General features: G+C 40.4%; 1 long non-coding RNA gene across 2 annotated transcripts in view; it reads right to left on the minus strand.

Annotated features, from left to right (window-relative positions):
- LOC120547508 overlaps positions 1–25,073 on the minus strand; it is an 87,467-nt gene that overhangs the window by 60,443 nt on the left and 1,951 nt on the right. For both annotated transcript variants that reach the window (XR_005637069.1, XR_005637070.1), the window contains exon 2: positions 2,857–2,906. This is a non-coding gene — a long non-coding RNA (uncharacterized LOC120547508). The remainder of the gene's footprint in view (positions 1–2,856; positions 2,907–25,073) is intronic.

Here is a 25,073-nt window from a genome sequence, read left to right on the forward strand (position 1 = left end):
TAGTATGTACTAGTCTCGCATTGCCAGACCTATCTCCACAGCGCTGTGTAGGAAGGTCTGGCCCTTCCACACAACATTCCTGGATAGGAGAAAAACATGGTCTGGTTTATTGGCATTTCTTTTAACCAATCACAATTGTCTTGGGCGGGGCTAAGCTCCCAATGCAACGAGCGTGGCTCTTCAAAATGGTCTCGGGAAGGAACTTGTTTTGGTAGAACATTTGCACTCCACAAACGAAAACGCCACATACACATGCACAATATTATGAAGTTAAATGTTCACACAATCCAGTAACGTGAGCTATATAAATTAGCTGGATACATTGATAAAAGTAATTTGCGAACGTTTCCTTAAAACTTGCCATTTTCAGCCTGTAGCGGTGCTCAGAAGTTCTGGTTAATTTTGCACCAGGGTTTAGAGTTAACTCAAAGAACCACTGATTGACAGTGGTTAACAATATTAAAATTGACTCAAAACTCGGTATGGCAATTTCTACTTTTTGAGCAGCTAGTAAACTATTCCAGCGACAGTGTATTTTTGTAGACCAATCCAGAAAATACTGCAGACAGAAAGTAGCAAGTAGCCGAATCTGGTACAAAGTGTCTTTTCTCTTTGTATTAGATTGTTTTATGTACACTGAACATCATTGAACATACAGTCAATGGAAAGACGCGAGAGGGTGGGATTTCAGAAAATAAGGAGAAAAACAATACAAAGAACTGGAGTTCCTGGTGGGTTCTGAAAACAGTCAGAGGCTGAGCTGAACACAAAACACACACACACTACCACACACACACTACCACACACACACTACCACACACACACACACACACACACACACACACACAGTCGGTGCGTACAGTACGTTCCTAACAAGCTTTCAGATAACGTCTGTACAGTCGGCTGTTTGGGAAGAATAAACACAGACTGCACAAATGGTCCAGCGGTCAAATTTACGTGAATAACCAAAGGCAAAAATTCTCTTCGCGAAACATAACACGGATGTTTAGCAACAGTAATGTTTAGCAAGCTAAGTAGTCAGTAGGGTAAATTAGCAAAGCAACTAGGTGTTATCCAGCACTAAGGTTGGCCTCTACTAGATACTGCTAGTATGCAGTGATCAAGCCCCCACGACCAAGTGACTTTGTTGTCGTGATCACAGTCAGAATTACAAGTAACATGACAGGCCCAAAAATGCTTTTTCCCCATACACAATCATTCAAATTTAAATGCTGTAAAACAAGGAATACATTTCTTCGGGCATATACTCTCTGTATATACTCTGTATCACGATTTGAACTATTATGTCCAAAGAACATTCTTGGTTTATGCACCCAGTGCGCAACTTTCATTGGAATGAATGCAGCACCATCTCGTAACAAGGTAACTAGTTTTCCTAATACATGCATGGAAGGGATGGTTTCATGACAGTACAAGCTTACCGAGAATCAGACAAACAGAAAGTTAAACAGATTGTGAAATTATCACTACCCAAAAATGATCACAACCCAATCAGCCAAATAGGTGGTAATCATGCTCAACATGAGCAGATGTTTGCAGCTTGCACGACCAAGAGCTGACCTCCAATATGGCTGCCAGAGAGTGCAAAATGTCTTAATGCCAAGTAGAGATGATATAGTCAAATGTTCAGAGTTTAGTTGGCTATATAAAGTGGCATGTGGTGGCTATAGTGGTAAGTTTCTGCCACTGCAAGTATACCTATAAAGCAAATTTGTAATTTGCCATTGAGGAAAAACAAACACATAGCCTTCATCTTCCAAGTGATAATTAACAAAAAATTAAATGTGTCTGGGTGTGAAACATTATTACTAAACTACGCAAGCAATTTGTGCAGGAATACAGTCCTCACTTATACAGTAGCTAGCCCAGTCAACAAAGCCTTTCAGCCGAATTCAAATTGTGAGTCTTGAGTGTAGTGCAGTATGTGTTTTTGACAGCGTCCTCATACACAACATACTGCTCACAGGTCTTGTATACTGTGCGTCAGTACAGATTGTGAAACTCCCATTAACGTCACTAAGAGACTCATTCCTGTACACAGATTGATCAAGTTGATTAAAGTGCTCCTATATTGGGGTTATTTTGATCAGCTTGTTCCATCTGAAGACAGCTGCTGTAATATCACCAGGATATACAAACACCGCTACTTTCACTTCAGCCCTTCACAGGTGCGGTCAGCATGTCACATCATCATTACATGACTAAATTTGGAGCAGTGGATTATGTGCCAAGTGCCAAAAATAGCAGATATATGCCGAAACCTAACTGACTGCCAAACAAACTAAACACATTTGTCCTCTATTCCCCATCTCTGTGACTATCTAGTAAGATTTTACATTACATTTCTTTTTTTAACCTATCGCTGTGGACGGAGAAACCTCTTCTGCATGCGGTGTTATTGATCAAGGAAAATCCCTCACCATAATCATTTAATAAAAAAGGTGATTCATCAGCTGCTTTTTTAAGACTTAAGAGAAATAAAATGAATTCAAAGTGACATAAAATATACATTAAGCACCTCACTTACAAGTCGACCAAAGTTTAGAAAACGTTCTGTAATATTTTCCATCTAGCTCTTGAGTCCTTCCTGCTCTTTAGCCCTGTGTTTTCTCCAGTCTTACAAATAAACAACATAAAATCTGGATTTTTAATTTCGGTTTCTTTTACCAAACTTTTTAAAGCAGAAATGCTGATCTATAATGACAGTCTCTCATGGGCTGGTAGAGAGACAACTGCGTCGTCATCGGAATCCTGAGCCTGAATCTAAAAGAGACATTCGGAGGACTGCATTCCTTCTTAGATTTATAAATACCAGCCAATGTTGCTTTCACTCACCAGTTTGTCAGTCTTCGTCCTCCTCTTCATCAGAAAGTCTTCACTGCAAACTAAGAAGGGCAGAGAAAGAGAGAGGAGAAAGGAAAAAGAAGAGAGAAGGAATGTTTTAATCACTCTGAAGGAAACCAGTTATCTTCCCACACACATTGCTGAGTGTCCTACTCACACAGACACACACAACACACACTCACTCACACACACCTCCAAAGGTCAAGGATGAATCAGGAGAAGAGAGAAAAGAAGGGGGGACAGGGATTAAGAGAATGGGAGACGGTCAGAAAATGTTAAAAGAGCCAGAATAGAAAAGAGGAATGAATAGAATGTAGAAAGAAAAGAAGATGACAGAGGGGAGGAGAGTGCAGAGAGAGACTGGAGAGAGAAAGAATGAAATGCATGGCTTGGCTGAGTCATCGGTAACCACCACTTCCTCCAAGAGCTCTTTACTAATGAGTGGCCAACTTTCTGAGGCAAACACATACACAATCATCTTCTACTTAAACTGTAATCACTCCTACTCTCTCAGCTTCAAACTGCTCACACTAGTTCCTCTATCACATATGGGATGATTGTTTGTGTTTGTGTGTGTGTGTGTGTGTGCGTGAGTGCGTGAGTGAGTGCGTGAGTGCGTGAGTGAGTGAGTGAGTGAGTGAGTGAGTGAGTGAGTGAGTGAGTGAGTGAGTGAGAGAGAGCCTGAGAAGCCGACCCATCAACTGACCCTACTATGTGTGTCATGAGAAACAGCACAGTCTGCTGCTACATTAAGAAATAAACAGTGTATCCCTTTTCCCAGAATTCCCAGAGGTATGACTTCTTAATTTTTATCCATCCAGGGAAGGGTTACTGAACACTCTGCTTCACATCCACAGTATAATATATGTTGCTGGAGAAATCAGGCTTAGTGCCTTGCATAAAGGAATAGTTCATTATTTGGGGGAAAATGCTTGTTTGTGGTCTTTCTGAGAGTGAAATCAGATGATGGATATCACTTAATGTGTGTTAAAGTGAGAGTGTAGCTTTTGAGGGAAGAAACACATTACAGTATTTCTTTTACAAATAAAACCTACTTCATAAGATATACATCCTCGCTCAGTGTTATACACTCAGGGGTTTTGTTAGCATTATGACCACTGGCTTACAGTATGTAGCTAACGTTATATAGATACTGCTGCATAACTGACATTACTGAGTCACTCCCCTAACTTTACACCTCTAGAAGCAGGGGGAGCTGGTCTGGCTCTGTGGAAACCAACAACTCTAAAGCTCATTAATTAACACATATCTTGTTTGTTTATACGTACATAAACAGAAATGTAAAAACAGTAAGTGGGGTTTTTAGGGGGAGTAATGCACTGGAACTATTTCTTGACATGTACCAGATTATCTTCTGAGCATCTCTGCCTAGTGCAGGTTTCTGTTTCGGCATCTGTAAAGGCACTTTTTAACTCTGTGACAACAAGACTGTGCACAGTAACATTCCCCTAGCTGTTCGCCAAGAAATAGTTCCACCACATACACAACTCCCCCTAAAACCACAATTTATATGTACTGTAAAACATCCCAACATGTTAATGAGTTATTTACAGGCATATCTATTTACTTCAGACAGAGCCCGGGTAGCCGTTTCCACCTGCTGTAAATCTTCATGCTGAGCTAAGTCATCCATGTGCTGACTTCAGCTCGGTACTTATCGCACAAACATTGGGTTATAACTAAATTCTCTCATCTCACTCTCAGATAGAAAGCAAACAAGCAAATTTCCCAAAATGTTAATGACCTTAACCCAAGGCCATGTTACAGGGTGCAGTTAGACAGAAGAAAAGTGATTTAGGAGGTTTGAGACGGATATACTTTGCCTCTAAATCACTTCTAAAATCCTGCAAAGCATGAGCAAAGAAAGCCGCATGGGATGGCAAAAGTGAGGTTCGGTCAGTAGAGCACTGAGATCAAAACAGGAAAGAAAGCAGATGGTGGAAGTGCATGTTTTCACAACCTTGGGGGCACGAAGTTCAAGTTTGGTAACCTATGATGACCTGTGTATCATCTCTGCACTTGACTAGGCTGGGCCCAACTACACAGGTTCAGGTCATTGCGGCTTGTAATTTATTTTAATCCATTTGTGCTTAACTGCAAATGGTTTCATTTTATGTCATGCTTTTTGTAAGTCAGAGAACTTGAACATCTGCACCCTCAGCCCGGCCAGCACTTTCTGTGACATTTAGGAACTTGTCATCTTGCCCCTGGTTTTACATATTGACACAGCAGTCATGAGACAGATAAAGTGAACAAAATGACTGCATCATCCGGAGAATGTATCATTCAGTTTTTCTTGTCCTGTGATATTTAAAACTCTTGTACAGATGTAACCTTACACCCACGCATTCCGATACAGTTTGCAATGTTTCAGGACAAGTTTTAGCACTGTAGAGACGCAACCAACCTGAAATTATCCATAATACCAAAAATAGTGAATCCTGGATTTATATTATATTCACAGTATAAATCAGCCTGCCTCTGAGGTTATTGTGATACACATTAATTCCTGCCCCATCCAGCCAAGCCTCCTATCCGGAGGAAATCATGGGAACTCTGAGCCAACTTTGAAAATACACACATTCTTCTCTGCAGTTCCCACGCTTTTCCCAACACACACATATACACACATTAGGCAAGTACAGACTTGGACATGAGGTCTCATGCATAGTATGTGTAGTCATACTGGCAGTGAAAGAAATGGGTAACACACACAAATTACACATTACACCGGATGATTCAGCCTGGTAAATTACACATACAGTATATTGGTGACGAACAGGATAGGACAGTTCTGCATGCAGTTGTTACTACACCACTACTCTATATCCTTGACGTTCCACTTTCGGGATTGCTCCGGTGCCGCAGGAAATTCCGCCAGATGCATGTATTTTCAGTTTCCTTCTGCTATCTTTGTGTTGGAATTTTAAATTCAGTGGATTTTTGTACTATTGTTGACTGCTCCTCAGATCTCTACATAGTAAATTGAGACAGCTAGCTAGACTATCTGTCCAATCTGAGTTTTCTCTCGCACAACTATTTTGTAGCGGCTCTTTGCGGATGATGATTCTGATTGGTTTAAAGAAATGCCATTAAACCAGAGCACGTTTTCCTCCCATCCCCGAATGCTATGTGGAGTAGCCGGACCCTCCTTCAGCGCACTTTAGAGGAGGGTCTGGCAAAGCGAGACTACTGCAGCACTGAAGAATGTGTATGCCAGTTTCTGGTAGAAGACCATCCAGCTAGAAGCTACCCTGCCTTGTCACTGTACAGCACTTTGACCCCAAGTATACTGTAAATAATTTTGTGTGCATGTCTGTGCATGTCTGTGCCTGTGCACTAGCATGAGATGAGTGTGTCTCCCATCTGAGGTCGCTGGCGATTGTTGTACCCAGGAACTTAATAGACTCTGCCACCTTTACAGCTGCGTTGTTGATGAGTAGTGGAGCTTTAAGGAAGTACATGACGAGCCACACCATGTTTGTGACATGGAGCTCTAGGTTGTTATCTGTACTCCATGCTGCCAGCTGTGACAGTGTTTCTGTAGGCTGACTCATCATTATCCCTGATGAGGCCTTGGACTGTGGAGTCATCAGCAAACTTGACCAGCTTGATGGAAGTGTGGCAGGAGGTGCATTCAATGTCACTGGCAAGTCCTTGATTTGCAAATGACACACACAGAAACAAGACTAAGAAAAGAAGACAACGGATACATACGTGAAGAAGGTTCAGGAGACTTTGATGATTTACACAGAAGCATTTAAAAAACAACTTCTGAAGTTCCTGTCCTCCTGTAGGTGTGTACTCATGCTGGAGTTGTTAAAGCTATAGTGCATAGTTTCTGTCTCCCCCATGAGGAATTCTAAAAAATGCCAACAAGACTGTCGTTGCATCCACATGATGCAAGCCTTCGATGATCGCGCACCACCCCCACCCCTCCTCCATGCAGTTGCTTGGAGAACACAGAGGATTAAAAAACACAATGGACTCTCTGGAAGAGGTAATTATCTTCACTCAAGCTTCCATGCGCGAAAGTCGCCAGATGACACCATTTTCTAAACAGCCATATACAGAGAGAGCATTTTTGAGCCAATATGCTTAATTAGCTTTGTATCAACTCATTTGGCAATGGCGTCCATTAATATAAAATAGATTCACACTATAGCTTTAAGTGTAGCTCAACCTTCAATGTAAACAAAGATACTGCGAGCGCCGTAGCATGTATGCTTACCTAAATCATTAATCCAAACACCTCAGCACAGACAGAAAACAATGTCGGCCTGACCGTACTGCAGTAAAGCTTATCCATATGTGTGCACGTATCTGTACATCACATCTCAATATGTTTGGACAATTATGTACAATTATTACTAGGTGCAATAATTTCTCAGTTACATGTGCAATATCTGTATTTACTGCTACTACTTATATTCACACTATACTTTATTTATGTTCACACTGAACTACAAAAGCATTTGTACAATCCATTGTTTAAGTAACAATCTTTTAACCCAATCTTACTTTTAAAACTAATCTTACTTTACTTCTACTTAACCTTTTATTTCATGCACTGTAGCGGTTACTTTTTTCCTTTATACACTTATTGACTAGCTCTTTTCTTACTCTTGAATCTGACAGGGAGCAACTGCAACTGAACAATTTCCCTGAAGGGATCAATTAAGTATTCTGACTGATATGAATGTGAGTATGTGTTATGTGTTAACTTCCTCCATGACCATGGCAGGATGAAAGTGCTGTAAGCAGCACTGTCTCATCATACAGCTGTAAGGTCTCCTGTCATCTTATGGAGACAGAGTTGAACTTCTCTGCCTGAGACAGATTATGAGGTCATGTTGGACACTGACCTGAATGAGACCTGGGGTCTACAACCCCACTAGTTACTCTTTGAGGCTCTGCTCACAATGGTACTTTGAGCTAACTTCAACATGCTAGCATGCTGAGGTATAATGATGACAGTATGCAACTGTGACCTTTTATATGCACTAAATAAATTACAACTAAGTTGTAATTTTACAGACTTGCAACTATACAGACTCAATCCATAAGGATAAAAAGAGAAAGTAAGACTTTGATAAATGCTGGCTCAGCAAAAGTACACATTGTGGGAGGATTGTGGAAGATTGAGTCTACAGATACGCCAACGAAAACCATTACACATAATATCAGAATGAATGGCACAGGGGTCCATCTTTGGTGTCTGTGTGGGAATCAAACTGTCGCACAGTCATTACTATTAGGTTATGTGCCCATGCCCAAATATTGTTTTACTGTACTTTGAAGACACACTGGTTGCACCTGGAGAGAAATTAACAACAACGGCAGCCAAGATTACAGCTTTCCGCTATAATCTTGGTTGCCATTGCGGTTAATTTCTCCCCAATTTCGGGTCATATTACTGCTGAAACATATCCGGTTGGGTAGTATTTGGTTCAGAAGCTTTTATCTAGGATTGGACTGGGCTTTTACAATAGGGGGGCTTAAAGAGACAGGCGCTCCAACAGAGTGTCTCTGAGTGAGAATACAAGTGCAGCAGCCATGGGCAGTAATAGAAAAATAAAGTGGTTTTTTTAACATTAAAGCATGTAAACATGTTCTAGTAGAATCACAAAATACAAGTATGAATCTGAAAAAAAAGTTTATAATAAGTCTGTTTTAAGAATACAAACTCACCAGCGGGAAGGTGAACTTCTAAACAACATATCAAGCAGAAAGAAAAACTTGGACGAGTAGCGCGCCTGACTCATTTAGACACCCCCATATCTTGTGTTAAGTAACCAGTAACCATCTCTTTACTCTGCAGGGCGTCTTGCTGACTCAGAAGGTGAGAGGGGTCTGCTGACCTCACTCCAGGGTACATGCCAATGGGAAGAGTAAATAGGTGTTGGTTGTTTTACTTCCTTACTAAGTCCCACTGCTTTTGTAGTTTTTCCACACAGGACATTTAAGTAGTGTTAATGTAATGTTGTTAGTCCAGTAAGAGCCAAGGTCTAATACAAAAAGGTTGCTAAATATTGTTTTTTTACAGTGTGTTTGGTGTGAAAGATGTACTCTACGTAATTAGCTGACTAAATACAAAGTTAAACTGCTGAATAAATACAAAGTTAAACTGCTGAATAAATACAAAGTTAATATGCTGAATATGGTAAAATCATATCAGTCCAATGCTATAGTATGACACATTGTGTCAAGATTGTATATATCATCTGGGATAAAAAAAAAAAAAAACATGAAACCTTGTTGTGTTGTAAGTGTCTGTCATTTTAGTGTATTTTTATCATGTGTGCTTACAGTTTTTTTACAATTGCTTACACACTAAAATTAAAACATTCCCACAATTAGCAAACCTTACACTCAAGGAGCAAAACACTGGCCTAGATTTGCACAACTGTAAGCACATTGTCAGCTTCACACTTTTTGCAAAACATCACACACAGTGATTTGCAAAACACTAAACACACTTGTATGCATTTGACACAGAAATGTATCATGATGTCATTTCCTTGCAATTTCAAAGCAAAGGCTTTCAAATGAACGCACCCATGAACCAATTGCTTAAACACCAGGTATGAAAACACATGATTGCTTAATTGTAGACACACCAATCAGGTTTAAGCACTATATAAAATGCAGCAGGTAAGTTCACCTGCCCTCAACCAAAATGGAAGGAGTCAGAAGAAGAAGACTGAGAGGGAGAATCCACAGAGGAGGAGAAGGAGGTAGAGGAAGAGGAAGAGGCCCAGCCAGAGGTAGAGGCCGAGGTGGAGATAGAGGAAGAGGAAGACCTGAAGCCGGAGAATATGCTCAAAGAAGAAGACGACCAAATTTATCAAATGAAAGTTGCGCAACACTAGTGGACCATGTTGTGAACCACAGATTGATGCTGAGGGAGGCTGGACTAAGAGTTCAGCCAAACCTTAGTAGATATACAGTGGCATCTGTCATAAGGACATTTCGACAAGGAAACCTGTAAAAGAAAATCTGTCCTCCTGTATGCACCATATCAGCAACCCTCCCTGTGACATTTGAGGATTGAGGGTCGAGAATGACAAGGAGGAAGGGGGGGGCCATTTTCACGTGAGGTTTTACGATCTCCGGCCCCAGGCTCAGGTACCCCTCATTGAGGCCATGGAGGACGCCTGTGACCAAGTCGACGCCGCAGCTGTGCAAGGATGGATTCGACATTCAAGACGGTTGTCTTGCCAATGAGGATATATTGCCTGTGATGTTGATGAAATTCTCTGGTCAGATCCAGCTAGGCGAAGAGATAATGTCTAGTATTTTCTGTACTTTTTCAGATCTTTTTTTTTTGTTTGTCTGTTTTTTCTGTGATTGTAACCTGTACAATCTGTTGTTTGTGGAGATAACAGTGTTATGCACACTACTGTAGTAGCATGAAAACTGGGACTTGTTTTGTTGCGATTCTCCATGTTGACATGTTGACTGATTTGGGTATATGGAGAGAAATAAATTATATTTCTCTCATTCTGCAGCATTGGTGTTATGTATTGTGTTGAACTTATTGTATATTTTCACTTTCTCTGTGTAGTTCATTTACAGTACTCTAATCACTGAGAAGTAGAATTGCTAAAAGTGTTTTAGGTTAGCAACAGCAGTGTGTAACCGTTTCAAACAGGATTAAGTCAAATGAAACGTGTGTTTCATATGGTAACAAAATATGTTTTTTATAAATTAGTGTATAGTTTTTGCAAGAGTGTTTCATTTTGCAAAGGGTCTGAGGTGTTCTGCTAATTGGGTGTGTGGTTGTGTTAATTGTGTGTAGTGTTTTGAAAAAGACTGTCCCGGTTTTCAAAATTGTGCTTAAGCAATTGAAAAAAACTGTAAATACTAGCCTGATAAGCCAGACCCACATCAAGATGTTGGGTCTGGGAACTCACCATTGACGGAGCTCAATCCGAAGGGCGGGATAAACGGTTGTCTTTCAAATTCCCTCTGCACGCAATAGGATAACACTATAACCAGGCAGAGCAACAAATAAGGTAGCGAAGCTAATTGATAGATTAAACTTTTGCCGTATCCGCTCGGCAAAACTCCGAACACATCTTCCTTTTTTAAGAATGATTTCAGTGCCGTTCTTTACTCAAAGAAAATCTTAACTCCGCAAGTCTTCCAGAAGACCGCTGTTCCCAGCATTGACATATATATAATGGACCAATAGACCCCGTTGCTCTGGACGGAGACCAGTGAAGGCTATTAGAAGCATTTTTGCGGTGATCCCTTGCTTTACTGCGCAGCCTCCAACTGACGGAGACAACGTAAATGTGACGTGAGAAACGTGACTGAAAGTTGTAAGTCTTCTGGTAGCTGCGCCAAGAGAAATCTCAATCATTCCCAATCTTACAGAGAAGGAGAGTGTAGGTATATGTAAGGAGATAACATAAGCACAGGCTAATTATTGCTACGTAACATGCTAGTTAACATTAGCAATTAAACCTAAACAGCTAATGTAAGTCGAAACTGCCTGCGAGCTTCTCCTGTACTATACGGTAATTCCTCTACTGTGCGACAGTAAGTCACTTGGTTATGACACAATCGTTAGCCTATTTTTACAAAAACATCTGCTCCGGAGCCATAACATGAGGTACAAGGTAATGGAGCCTTTTATACATTGTCGTGTTTCTTTAGAACTAAACAATGGACAAATAGAGTCTTTAAACGCTTCAGATGTAAAGTTATTCGCAGTCAAGTGACGTAAAAAAAAAATGGTGGTCAGTGGAATGCTAACAGGAGGTGATACCTTTGCAGCAACAAAATGGCGCCATCGGAGGTTCGAGTTCTGAAGCGAAGCTTACCCCCTTGGTTCCCAGCAGCAGCAGCCATAAGCCCGCCCACCGACTCTATACACGATGTGATTGGCCTGACTAGAGTTAGGTTTTTCCAACGGAGAGTGCCTAGACCCCCCTGGCTGCAAATTACATTTGCTGCCGCTAGGGTGCGTCTAGATTTCTAGGCTAATTAAATGCATGATGCCTGCAAAATTGATTATACATTTAAAAAAAAAAAAAGAAATTGTCAACTTTGCTGTCTTTAACTTCCTGCTCAGAATGAGAAGACAACTGTACTGTAACTTTGGTGACAAACACAATATCAGCTTACGCAACAAGCTAATCTTGAATAGCACTATATCTGAGTTAGCTTCTTAAAATTATTACATGTTGAAGTTTATTTCAGCAGAAATCATTTCCATCCATTTGTCACTCTACCAGTCCTTTCCACCTCCTCAAAACAACACTTCCCCCTTTGTCCTCTAAACTATGACTTTTTCATTACTGGTTAGTGCGGTGACGTAAAGTGGAACAATTTGTCTGATGTTTACCATGGAAATACTGTTGGGCAGGAAGACTCTGAGACTTCACAACTAGTGGGAATCGACTAGCACCCACACACCCATTTAATGTATCTCTCTTTTTTGTCACAGTATATGTATTCACTATGCACAGGGGCGGACAAAATAAAAACATGTATCAATACAGTACAGAAGTCCTCCATGTTATAGCAACAGGTTTCGGGGCAACAAAAAGCAGTATACTGCCTCCAAAATGATCATCAAGACAATCTTAACAACAACTTATCATTGCCTCAGGCATGTATTGCACTGTACTGTCTATTCTATTTTGTCTGCCACTGCTAAATTAATTCCCTGCCCCACCTCCCTTGCCTTTCCTCCCACATTCCCTCAGTCTCCTTCAGTCCGGTCTGGGTCTAAGTCATGAGTCAGAAGGAGCAGACGATCTGACTCACCTCTTCTTGAGTCTGAACACTATTTGTTTCCAGGTGGTACACTGAGACGCTTTTGTGTTTCTGATTAGCCTACCGAGACACATGGACAGACATGGGGGGTGTGAGGGATTTTCCCCTCAGGGGGTTATCCTGCATGGATGTGGGAGCCTACATAGAGCTGCCAATGTCTGCATCATGTGAGTTTGCATTAGTGTGGGAGGCATTTGTGTGTATTCCCAGATTTGTGTGTGGTCCTGTGGGCTGAGTGTGTGTGACAGAAAGAGAGAAAATGTGTATGTTTTCACTGATAAATGCCTGAGTGAGACCACCTGGGTTGCTGCTGCTGCAGGTGGGATGTCTTTGTCCCCGCCGAGGGTATAATAGTGACTCAGTCATTGAAATAATAAAATAACTAATCTGATGAACTGGATCGGTGTCTCTGTCTATAGTGAACTGGGAATCTGCCAGACATGACTTAAAACACAAATACTCTTTTCTTAGTCACTGTTACAAAGTGTAAATAAGAGCTGCAACCATTAGTCGATTAAATGATTAAGTAATTGATAGAAAATGAACCAGCAATTATTTGAATAAACAATTAACCATTTAAGTAATTTTTCAAACAAAAATGCCAAATATGGTTTCAGGTTCTCAAATGTGAGAACATTTATATTACGGTAAATTGACTATCTATTTTTGGACTGTTGGTTGGACAAAAGAAGGCATTTGATGACATGACTTTTTTTCTAGAGTCTAGAGAGTGGAGGAAGCATCTGATTTCCACTTTCTGATATGAAACAAACAAAAGCCAAAGTTTCCATTCTGTCTGACATTTACATTTTGCGCTCCAACATAACGTTCAGTCAGTCAAAAACCCAGTCATACCAAAAGACAGGGCAGCATGTCTCCATCTTAGTAATACTGCACGCTGACAAAAATGAGGCAAAGGACAGTGTGCGGCATTTGATTGGAGATTCTTTCCCATACATACTGGAAAATTCCAACTGCAGCGCCCAATCAATATTCACTATAAAAGGGAACACACACACACACCTGTCTCTGCTTTCACTGAGCTCATCTACTGTGTGAACCAAAACCAGACTGCTTCTCACTGCTCTCCCACATTGTTTTTAAGTATGCCAATCAATACCGCCAGCTGACACCCGCCAACCAATCAATACCACCCATTCCTTAGGGGGCGGGGTTTCAAACGTGCACCCTCTGGAAATGACAGCGGTTGAAAGAATCCACTGATGGTGTGCTGGAGGACGGACACGGACACGGACACACGGACACACACACACACACACACACACACACACACACACACACACACACACACACACACACACACACACACACACACACACACACACACACACACACACACACACACACACACACACACACACACACACACACACACACACACACACACACACACACACACACACACACACACACACACACACACACACACACACACACACACACACTATGGGAACCACTGCCCTCCTCTGGCAACAACCAGGACCCACATGACAGCTAACGGTTACTCTTTTGTCTCTGATCTGGGTGAGTACTTTACACTTTTTAGTACTCCGTGAGATGTTTAGCTCCTAAAACTGACTTAGACAATGACATTTTGTGGATAGATTTATTAAATTCATATTTTTCATATTGACTTCAGTGCAGCATGAAAATATATCTTCATTGCCTTGAAAAGGCATGTTCTGCAACTAAATTCAGACAAAGCTGAGGTGATGATTTTTGCTCCTGACAACATCACCCCTAAGATTAGGCAGGCCATTGAGGCTCTATAACTCTGACTGTAATGTTGTGGGAAATCTGGGTGTCATTTTTAACAAATCTATGTGTTTTAACGGTCATGTGAAATCTGTGGTTCATTCCTGTTTTTTTCCATCTCAGGAACATTGCTAAGATTAGATCTGTGGTTTCTAAGAAAGAGATGGAGATGCTTGTTCATGCTTTCATTTCCTCTCGTTTGGATTATTGCAATGTACTCTACACTTGATTAAACAAATCTTCCATGGACAAATTGCAAGTTGTACAGAATGCAGCAGCAAGACTTTTGTCTAAGACCAGCAGGACATACGCACATTACTCCTGTGCTTAAGGCTCTTCACTGGCTACCTATTGGTTTTGGAGTGCATTTTAAAATTTGAATCATTACTTATAGAGCCTTGCATGGCCAAGCTCCCTCTTACATCCAGGATCTATTGCACGCACACACTTCTGGTCGCTTTCTGAGGTCTTCAAGTCAAAACCTTTTAACTGTTCCCAGAACACGTTTTAAAACAAGAGGTGATCGTGCCTTTTCAGTGGTGGCCCCAAGGCTCTGGAACTCTCTCCCTTTATCCTTGAGAGCCTTGGACTCTGTTGAAACTTTTAGGAAACACCTAAAGACATCTTTTTAGACAAGCATAATTTGTTGTTTCTTTTTATTTGTTCCTTCTGTAAAGCACTTTGTGACCCCTCTAGTCTGTGAAAGGTGCTATATAAATAAAGTTTACTTACTTACTTACTTCTGTGCGGTTTATGAAATAATATTTCTGTGAATTAAAAATAGTTTCTTAAATAACTTTTAGTTTATTTTCTACTCTGTTACTGCTTCATTCTTAAGCGACTGAGTCTTTGAAAAGCGCTATATAAATTCAATTTATTATTATTATTATTATTAATTCTACCTCAGAGCTGATTTATACAGTAATATTTGTATTAAAATTTCTCCCAGGTAAACCTGTAATCGGTAGAAGCGGGAGTTTATTGATCATGATGAACTGCCTTCCACAAAGATGAGATGAGAGATCAGCAATTGAAACCACAGTCCTAGACTTGTAGTGATTTAGTGTCTTGCTCAAGGATACTTAAACAATTATATGTATGCTTAACATACTAATATACGGTATATACAGTACACATAAACTTACACTCATACACACACAATCTCACTTATTTTTCTGATGTATATACAGTCATCTACAATACATACACATACATATTCACATCAAATAGCCTAACAGTTTGTTTTATTCACTTATTCGTTTTGCTGTTTTAACCTGAATTTAAAAGCGTAACCAGGGACAGCATATTAGCTTTAGCTAGACACCCTCTATACATAACTGCTGCACTGCTTCTACTTATGTAGCAATCTGTATCTGTATTAAATAAACAAATAATTAATTAAAATTTGCTTGACTTAATTGTCTTAAAGCTACATTGTGTTATTTTGAGTTTATTCTTAGCAAAACCCCCTTTGTTCTTTCACAAATATGTGCTCATTCATGTGTAATTACTTCCACCAACTAATCAAAGTATTCTCATAAGCGTAGAATCTGCCCATTCGGAATACTTACGATTGAGTCGCTCGAATGGCGGCAGCCATGTTTCGCCTCCATCTTTAAAATACATTGACCAAAGAGGGACATACCTGGAAATTCAAGCTCCGCCTTTCACGCTTTTACACTCAGCGGCACTGTGATGAATGCCAGGGGGAGATTACTGACATGTAACGGAGTCGCCAAGAAAGCGAAAAAGAGAATTAAAACGACAACGCGACAGGCAAAACAACAAGACCAAAGGTAATATTGGAGTGGCTTTTCCAAGATGGAGGAGCAAGGATTTTAAGGGACAGCGAAGTTGCCTGCTTTCTTCTCGACAGGTAATTCAGCCTATTTGAGTAAATTCAAAGTTTTATAGTTGCTTGGCTTACTATAGCATAGTATGGTTGTGCATAACGTCGTGATTTCCGTGGCAGACAACAACTGTAGTTGTAACACTGACTAGGCTACAGCTAGAACAGCTGCATGGAAACGATGGAGATACTGACAGCTAATTTCGGTTTCATTTACATTGTTCATACTGCTCAGAGAAATATATTAAAAACACAAACCTCCGTTGTTTCTCTCCTTTGTCTTTGAAGGACTTCCACTCTCTCCTCGTCATCTTTGGAGAGTCTCTTTAGTTTTTCTTTGCCTAGGAGGTCTCACCGATGCACTGCCACCGGCTCTGTCTTTTGGTTTTTCTTTACCTTTCCCTCTTCCTTTAGCTTTCCCTCGCATCTCTGTTGCATCAACTGATCTCTGACTCTGCTCACAGAGAAAAATGTGTAGCCTACGCTGTAAACATTGCCTTACACTATTAATCTCGTACAATATACAGAATAACGATAGCACTGATACTTTACCAATATTGGCTTGCATTCGTTTGGGAACCTGATAGCTGATGTTAGCTATGAAATGGTACCAAAATAACAAAAACATAAAACTATTCTTCATTTTACATGTTAACTGACTAAATAACTAAATGATAACTAAATGCAATTTGTAATTGTTTTCTAAAGTTAACAAAGTCGTACTGGAAGCCATGTTAATCTTGGCATACGGCCACCGTAGGAGTTAAAACGCACTCGGAATGGAAGGGGCTAGAAAGTAATATTCAGTTGGTTGTCATATACAATTTCACCGCTAGATGGGATACATTCTTACACAATGCAGCTTTAAAGGTCCAAAGGCCCGCTAGGTAGAAGACTACAAATATTAGCAATGAGACAAATAAAATCCAGCAACTACAAGAACATATATTACAATAAAATAAGATGAAAATAACTGGAGAAATATAAAATTGTGGTTAACATTAACAAAAGGCTTTTTAAAGATACATTTCAAGGAGTGATTTATGGGTTGAAAGCAATTAAAAAAGAAATTCAGCATCTTTCAAACTCAAACAGCAGGTGGAGGCAGAGTCTTGTAGGTTTTAGGCTGAAAGGTTGGCTGACTCATCTCGCTCTGAAAACCTGGGCAGTGGAGTGTAGGTCTGAAACAAATGATTTGACAATTGTTTTTATCAATGAATTAGTCATTAAGTCTGAGATGTCAGAGTATAGTGAAAAATGCCCAGAACAAGATTATTTACACTCTCTTATTATTTGGTTTTTAACAGCATGTTGAAAGGTTTTACCTTTCTAATCCTACTAATAAACCTATTTTAATATATTCATGTTAACCTGCTGTCTTTTTACTTTGCTGCAGCAGCCAACTACAGTGTGCAGATGTTTATGGGAGATTCGGATGTGGACCCCTACAATTAGCGTCATGTCTGTGCTTTTCCACTAGGTGGTGATACAAGCCTCTGTACAGCACGAAGTGGTGACATTGGCTCCACATCCATTCACGAAGTAAAATGAGGTAATGTAGCAGATCAAAAAAGATATTAGAATGTTTTATACTGTTGAGGCTTTTCAAACATTAAACTTTACTTATTTACTGTCAGAACATTCAGGTCAGATTCTTTATTGGTCACTTTTGTGACATAAAAACTGTTTTAAGAAAGGAATTATGAGAATTGCATAATGCAATATGCATAAAACAGGCATATTTGTTCTGTTCATTGTAGTGTGCTGTAGTTTTGACCTTTGACCTTTTCTTTCACTGTGTATGCTCACAGGAAGTTGCTTTAGCATCAGCTCAATTGAATAAAGGCAGACATGTAAATGCATGTGAGGCAAAAAACATTTTGCATGAAAAGATAAGCAATTGATGCATGGTAACATTTTCTGTACAGTTTCAGGCTCCACCACCACTTCCTCTGCTGTGAACCCACTGGGTGCAGGTCTTTACTGGAAACCAGTAGCTGACTAAAAACCCCACTGTAGTAGTATACGGTGCACTCGTGGCAGCCGTTAGCGACAAACTGCACAGTGTGAGACAGTTAACCCCTCAGTGGCGTCTACACAAGAACTGTCACACATCGTCCAGCCCCCCAGGTGCACAGCATCTTACTGTAAACCAGTAGCTTCAACTGTAAGCCAGTGTAGTCGCCCCACAAAACCTGCGCACACACACCTTTGTGTATTATGGGTGTGAGTGAACAGTTATTGCTACAATTCTGACGAGAGCAATTCACAACCAAATCAGGAAGAGGATTTGTTTCAAAGTTCAAGCACTGATAACAGACATGGGAGTGTTACCTATTTAAGGTATGAAAATGATTCTCTGACTGAACTGAAAATCAAAAGAGACAAGTTCCTGATGGTCTCACTGTCCAATTGCTGTATACAAGCAAGAGTCCAAACCTCAAGAGAAACAGAAGAACTCTGCAACAAGCAAAACTGCAGCCTTCCAAGTCCTTTCCGCTGGGCTATGCTATAAAGAAAAAACAACTATGCATACATGCACTGCATTCTGCTTCCATCTGCTCCCCCTGCAAGTCTCCACTGCAACTTTTACAATCTATAAAGAAAACGCTCTTACCTGAAAGTAATTTTCTTGCATGTTTGCTTATTGTTTCTAATTATTCATCAAAAACATTTCACCTTTTATGGCTCTTTTTAGCCTGAACAGCTGTGATCTTAGCACAGCTCCAGATTTTTTCACATGAGCTAGATTTCTTGCAGATTTCTTGTTCTCTGTGCAGCCAAATCTGAAACGTTCTGAGACATCTCTCTAAGAAGCAGACCGGAATGAAAACACAACCCTCTGTTTCCACCCTCCTAGGTGGAGGTACAGTGACACACACCAGTGATAAGACAGCCACCCCCCTAAACTTTATGTCCTGCAAGTTATCAGCTGATAAGATTTTAAAACATACATACATACATACATACATACATACATACATACATACATACATACATACATACAGTATATGTATGCATGTATGAAAAGTGTGATAAGACAGGAATTCCGCTGACAGGTTAGACTGATCAGCTTGCTTCCAAACCAAACCCACTGTACTTTGACTGTTCCTACAAAATAAAATGATAAAAGGATACAGCTGGCCACAGGAGCGACAGGTATGCAAACTCACTGCACCCACTTAGTCATACATTTGCACAAACAACCTCATAAAATTCACACAAACGAGCCTAAAATACTCCCATACACATATATAGACACATTCCTCTACACTCCTTCACACACACAAACCCTTACTGAACCAATGCTCTTGTCGTGTGAAATTTGCATAAAACAAATTTTGTGGTTTTCATGTTTTAACCTCAGTAACAGGATCTTGTTTCTCACAAACCCTCAGGCTCTCAGAAAATGTTCAAAGCCCATTTGCTAATCTGAAATATGCAACACATTGCCTGTTGAGCTACAAACAAGGCGGCTTGTTATCAGTTCCTGAAAAGTTAGATGTTGGAGATAAGAGGGTTTTTTTGCCTGACGGGTGTCATGTCAAAATCGACACTTGACAGCGACAGAAGAGAAAGTGCTACTGTCCCTGTGCTGTCAGTGACGCATGTGTGTGTGTGCATTAACATGCACTGTGGTAATACACACTGCACACTTAGTGTATTCTCAACTGATTCCAATGCAGAGTCAAGAATACTGTCAATCAAAGTCTTATCACCATGGCAATGGCCATACCTGTGACACTGGAGATTCCTTAGGGTTTTAAGAGGATCTGAGAACTTTTAGAGCTTATAATTTACAACTAAAGTTTAAAAACAAACCTAGCACTACCTCTAAGCTCATTATTATATTTAGTTTTTGTTCTTACACAAAAAGAAAACATAGTTTTTGGGTAGTTATGTGCTGTAACACTTTCCCAAAGAACAGCATCCAAGTGCAGTGAATTTCTGGAGTCTCTGCTGGTTTCCTGGCAACCTTATGGTAAATTCATGTTGAAGCTACTGTAGCTAGCAGTTTCCCCCTGCTTCCAGTCTTTATGCTAAGCTATGCTAGGCTAATTGTCTCCCGGCTCTAGCTCCATACTAAATGAACAGACATGAGCGTGGTATCCATCTTCTAATCTAACTCACAGCAACAGAGCTAATAAGCATATTTTCCAAAATGTCTTACTATTCCTTTAAGACCGTAATGAGACCCCAAAACACTCCACCGAAACTACTACTGCTGGAAGTGAAACATGGCTGCTGAGAGAGTGGTAAAGCGTCAAGACAACCCACTTTGCATCTGTGACTTTATCCACTGTGGTTCAGAAAAAAGGTTTCATAAGAACCAAGGTGGTAAAACAGCAGGAACTCACAGAGGAACAAGGTACTCCTTCAACTGAAGTGAGAACATAAAAATGGAGGTGAAGTTGCAAAAGTTAGTTTTTTGAGGTATTTAGCATTGGTACGGTTAAAAGTCAATATCATCCCTCCGTAAAGTAGCAGCTCTAATTCACTTGTATTTCGACCAATGAGACACATAAGGACTACAACTGTGGCAGTGAGATGAGATGACTGGAGCCAATTTCAGTATGCGTGTGCGATGTAAAAGCTGCCTCCTCATTTGTATTTGTCGCTGCACAAATAGACACAAGGTTTACTTTCATTTGAATAATCTGTAGTTTGCATCTGTCTCTCTCTCTGCAACATAAAGAGCAGGAGTAGCCTCTAAAGACATCTGATGACTGCATGCTGAAGCGAAGCACAGAGAATTATCACCCGACTCTGCAGTTCTCCTCAGCTCTACAGAGCGCTTTAGCATCTTTCAGCTTATTGTTTTGGTTTTACGGCTGCAGCCTTTTCTTTTCCAGCCACAACAGGCAGCCGTTTTTAGTTTTTAAAAAAAGCTCTAATGCACCAACAGTACACAACCTGCCCAGCACCAAACGGTAGACAGACACAGTTAGTGACTAGCTGATGAACATAGTGTAGCATTTAGCAGCTAAAGAGACTGGGATTTCCTTCAGGAGTTGGTGGAGACCAAAACTAGAGCTAAAAGGAAGTTCAACGGCATCAACTTAAAACGTGATAATATGCCATTGTGTTTACAGCTTGTTTTTGTTGCCCACAAGTGGCTCAAAAAGCAGTTAATGCAGTTTAAATTTAAGAGATAGTTTTGGATATTTTGAAGTGGGGTCATATGAGGTACTTATCCTACAGTAGATGGCGGTCAGGTCGGTAGGTCCCCAGTTTGGAGAAGCAGACAGGAGTACCCATACGGAACTTACGGGCCACACAGCAATAAGTATTTTTGCCACCTAAAAAAATAAATCTATATTGGTTTAATTTTACGCTATATTTAGAATATCTTTACTGTTTTACCTTGCTATCAGACAGCCCTTTTCGACAGTGAACTGAAGCAGTTATATCCATGTATTCTCTCCACAAAGCCACCAGACAGTAATTTTACATCGCGGAACACCTTTGGTTTGTTACGACTTCAGTTTGCTGTAGTGCGACACTGGATGGAATTGTGACAACACTATCTTTGTTCTTTTTCTGACCTACTGTCTGTAGCCTTTTTTCCAGCTTTTGATCAACAGTGTGCTGGATTCAACTTTGAATTTCCCCAGATCTCACCAAGCATGGCAGGAAAGAGGCATAGCTATGTAACATTAACTTAGAGATGCAGTAGATAAGTCTTATAAAACTAACTTTCTGTCATATTTGCTGAAACTGACCCTGTGTTCCAGTAGAACTACATGAATTATGTAAAAAAAAAAAGACAGCTCCTCTGGCACCTCCTACAGCCTGTAGTGCCATTGGCAAAATTCCACCGCTCCCGGTCGATTTTCTTCAATCAGGGCCACAGGGGTGGTCTATCTGCCTGTCAATCACTGCTCAGGCACGTACACGCATATATAGCGTTCTCCCCTCCCCCTTCCCGGGCACGAGCTGCAGAAAAGTTTTCCAAAACTCTGTGAATAATGGAGTGGCTTTTCAGAGGTGGCGTGGCTGTAGGATTTTAAAGATCTGAAGTACGATGAAGATGTAGCCACATTTCTTCTCAACAGGTAACATAATTACCATGAGTGATTTATCTTTCACTTGGTTATTAGTAGTCAAAAGTCCACAAAGCTACGTTGGTGAGGATGATAGTAACGTTAGCACAGTGGTCGGTCTGATATGATGCTGAAATGGCTAACGGTAGCCTGCTAGTTAGCATCGTTTTACTGTTGGTGAGTAAAGTTAACATTGTGTTAGTGTTTAGTTATTGAAAATGTTGTCTGTCTGACATGCCGGCAGTTCTGTCAAACTCCCTTGTGTGGGAGGGGCTTAGGAGACGGTTTGGGCTGCAGCAGAAAGGGGGGAGGGACTGAGAAGTTGTCCATGTTCAAATTTGTTGGCAAAGTCCTGGCTCTTCACAATCTTACCTACTGCAGCTTTAAGTTTTGTCATGGTCAGGCTTTCAACATGCTTTCACTTTCTGCTGTAGCAGATTGTTAATTATTTAGATTTAATCAGGTTCTTCTTCCTGTATCAAATCAGTCAACGTACAAAGGGACGATAAATTGAACTAAATATCACTTGAACTTGAATCTCACCTGGCTGTGACGGATGAAGTTCAACATGAAATGAACTTCCCACTTTTGAACTCTCACCTTTCTCTGCTTCTGCCTGTGTCTCCATAGCAACATCTCGTGTACATTTCCTCTAATTTGTCTATACGGAGGAACAGCACACAGAGAAGCCCATAATCAGTTCCTACTTTGTATTTATTTCCATGCTCACCGACACAACAGCTAAAGTGGAGGGCTTCCTTTACTGCGATTAAGATGTGACTTCACTATGGTAAATTAATTCCCTTCCTTATGGCTTTATACTCCAGAAATAGACACATCTAGAGTATATTAAGTGATTTTATTTCTATATTTAGCGAACATACACAAGGTTTAAAAAAATAATAAAGTTGGAAGAGGTTTTAAATGGGGAATAATTAGGCTAGCTGCTTTCCCAGTTCAAGTCTTTGTGCTAAGCTAACACATCCTCAACCTAAATAGACCTTCCTCATTGCAGATAAAAGCACAACTTTAATGATTTCATTTTATAAGTCATGCCAGTAGGGTTGCAAATGACAATTATTTTCACTATTGATTAATTGACTATTCAATTATTAATAGATATAGCAAATGAACCAAAGCAGCAAATCCTGGAACCAGCGAATGCCTGATATTTTGGCTTGAAAAAGGATTCAACTATGTATAAGACCAACAAGTAACACAACAAATGACACAAAGTCAAAATGTTTGTTAAGCGAAAGAAAGTATTTCCAAATGTCACACTGTTGTTTTAAGGTCCCGCGCCTCCGCAGGTCTTTCCATATTCTTGTATTCTTGCCATTACACACGGATCAGGATGGGCGGAGCTATTCTGGGAAATACATGGAGATCACCAAACTTTTTTTTACCAATAGTTTAAGTTCATCCTACCTTAAAATATCTTTTTCATCTGAAGACAGTTTTACATGACACAGTAGGAAAAGGACAGGCGTAAATACTAAATGGAATGATTTTCAGCTGATGAGCTTCAGCTTCAGAGTCCTGATGCTGTGCATGCTGGCTCACTGTCACAGCTTTACTGCGACACCACTGTTAATGTTGTTAGTAACACCTGTGCTTTCCCTACTATGACAAGCCAAAATATCTGCTGTGTAAAAGGACTAAAGAGGGAGATGTCAAACAGTCTGTTAACTCCCAAACACACCTGAGAAGAGGTCTACAGTATGTAAAATAAGTGAAAACACCTGTGTGGTGGTAACCAGGCCTTTAAGTAATTTTGAATTACTATAACATGCGTTTGCGGTTTGATAGGATTACTGACTCCTCAATGCCTCCGATTACTTTGCCAGCTGCTCAGATTTTTGTGTTAAAAACATGTTTTAGGCTGCACATTGTTTTGCAGTAACACTGCCCCCTAAAGGCATTTCACAAGCTCAACAACAGAGGACGATTGTACGACAGATATTACATTTTATTTTAAACACAGGATTATGATTCCATGATTATAAAATACATCTCTAATAGATATTTGTGTGAACTACAGACCAAAGTACCCACTGGGGTTTTTCAATGAATCGATAAAAGTCCTAGATTATCTTAAGCCCTTTAACTTGTTTTGAGCAGCAGGTGGAATAACTACAAAGAAATCACAGCTGGTTGCGCATAATGCGACTTGTCTTTCCGATTTACAAGTATTGGGATCCGTCATCTTGTGTCGGTGCCAAAAAGTGACAAGAGGAAGCTTGTGCTGCAGAGGTCACTAGGAAGCAATGAGGAAATGACTGTGCTGCTGTCTTTATATCACACACACACACACACACACACACACACACACACACACACACACACACACACACACACTAAAGAACAAGCCTCTTTAAATAAAGGTTGTATAAATAAAACATGCAAACACACTACCTCCTATTGTGTCTCTCACACACACACACACACACACACACACACACACACACACACACACACACACACACTCTCTTTCCCTTAAACACACTTACTGAATATTCAGCTCACATCCGGGTTGACAGCTCTATACTTCTGTCTCCAGCCACATGAATGGAGGAAACGGGCCGGGAAACCCCATGTCACACATTATGAAACTCTCTCTCTCTCACACACACACACACACACACACACACACAAACACATACACATAACATACACACACACACACACACACACACACACACACACACACACACACACACACACACACA

Source organism: Perca fluviatilis, chromosome 19 (assembly GCF_010015445.1).
Source record: "Perca fluviatilis chromosome 19, GENO_Pfluv_1.0, whole genome shotgun sequence".
In the NCBI taxonomy this organism is placed as follows: Eukaryota; Metazoa; Chordata; class Actinopteri; order Perciformes; family Percidae; genus Perca; species Perca fluviatilis.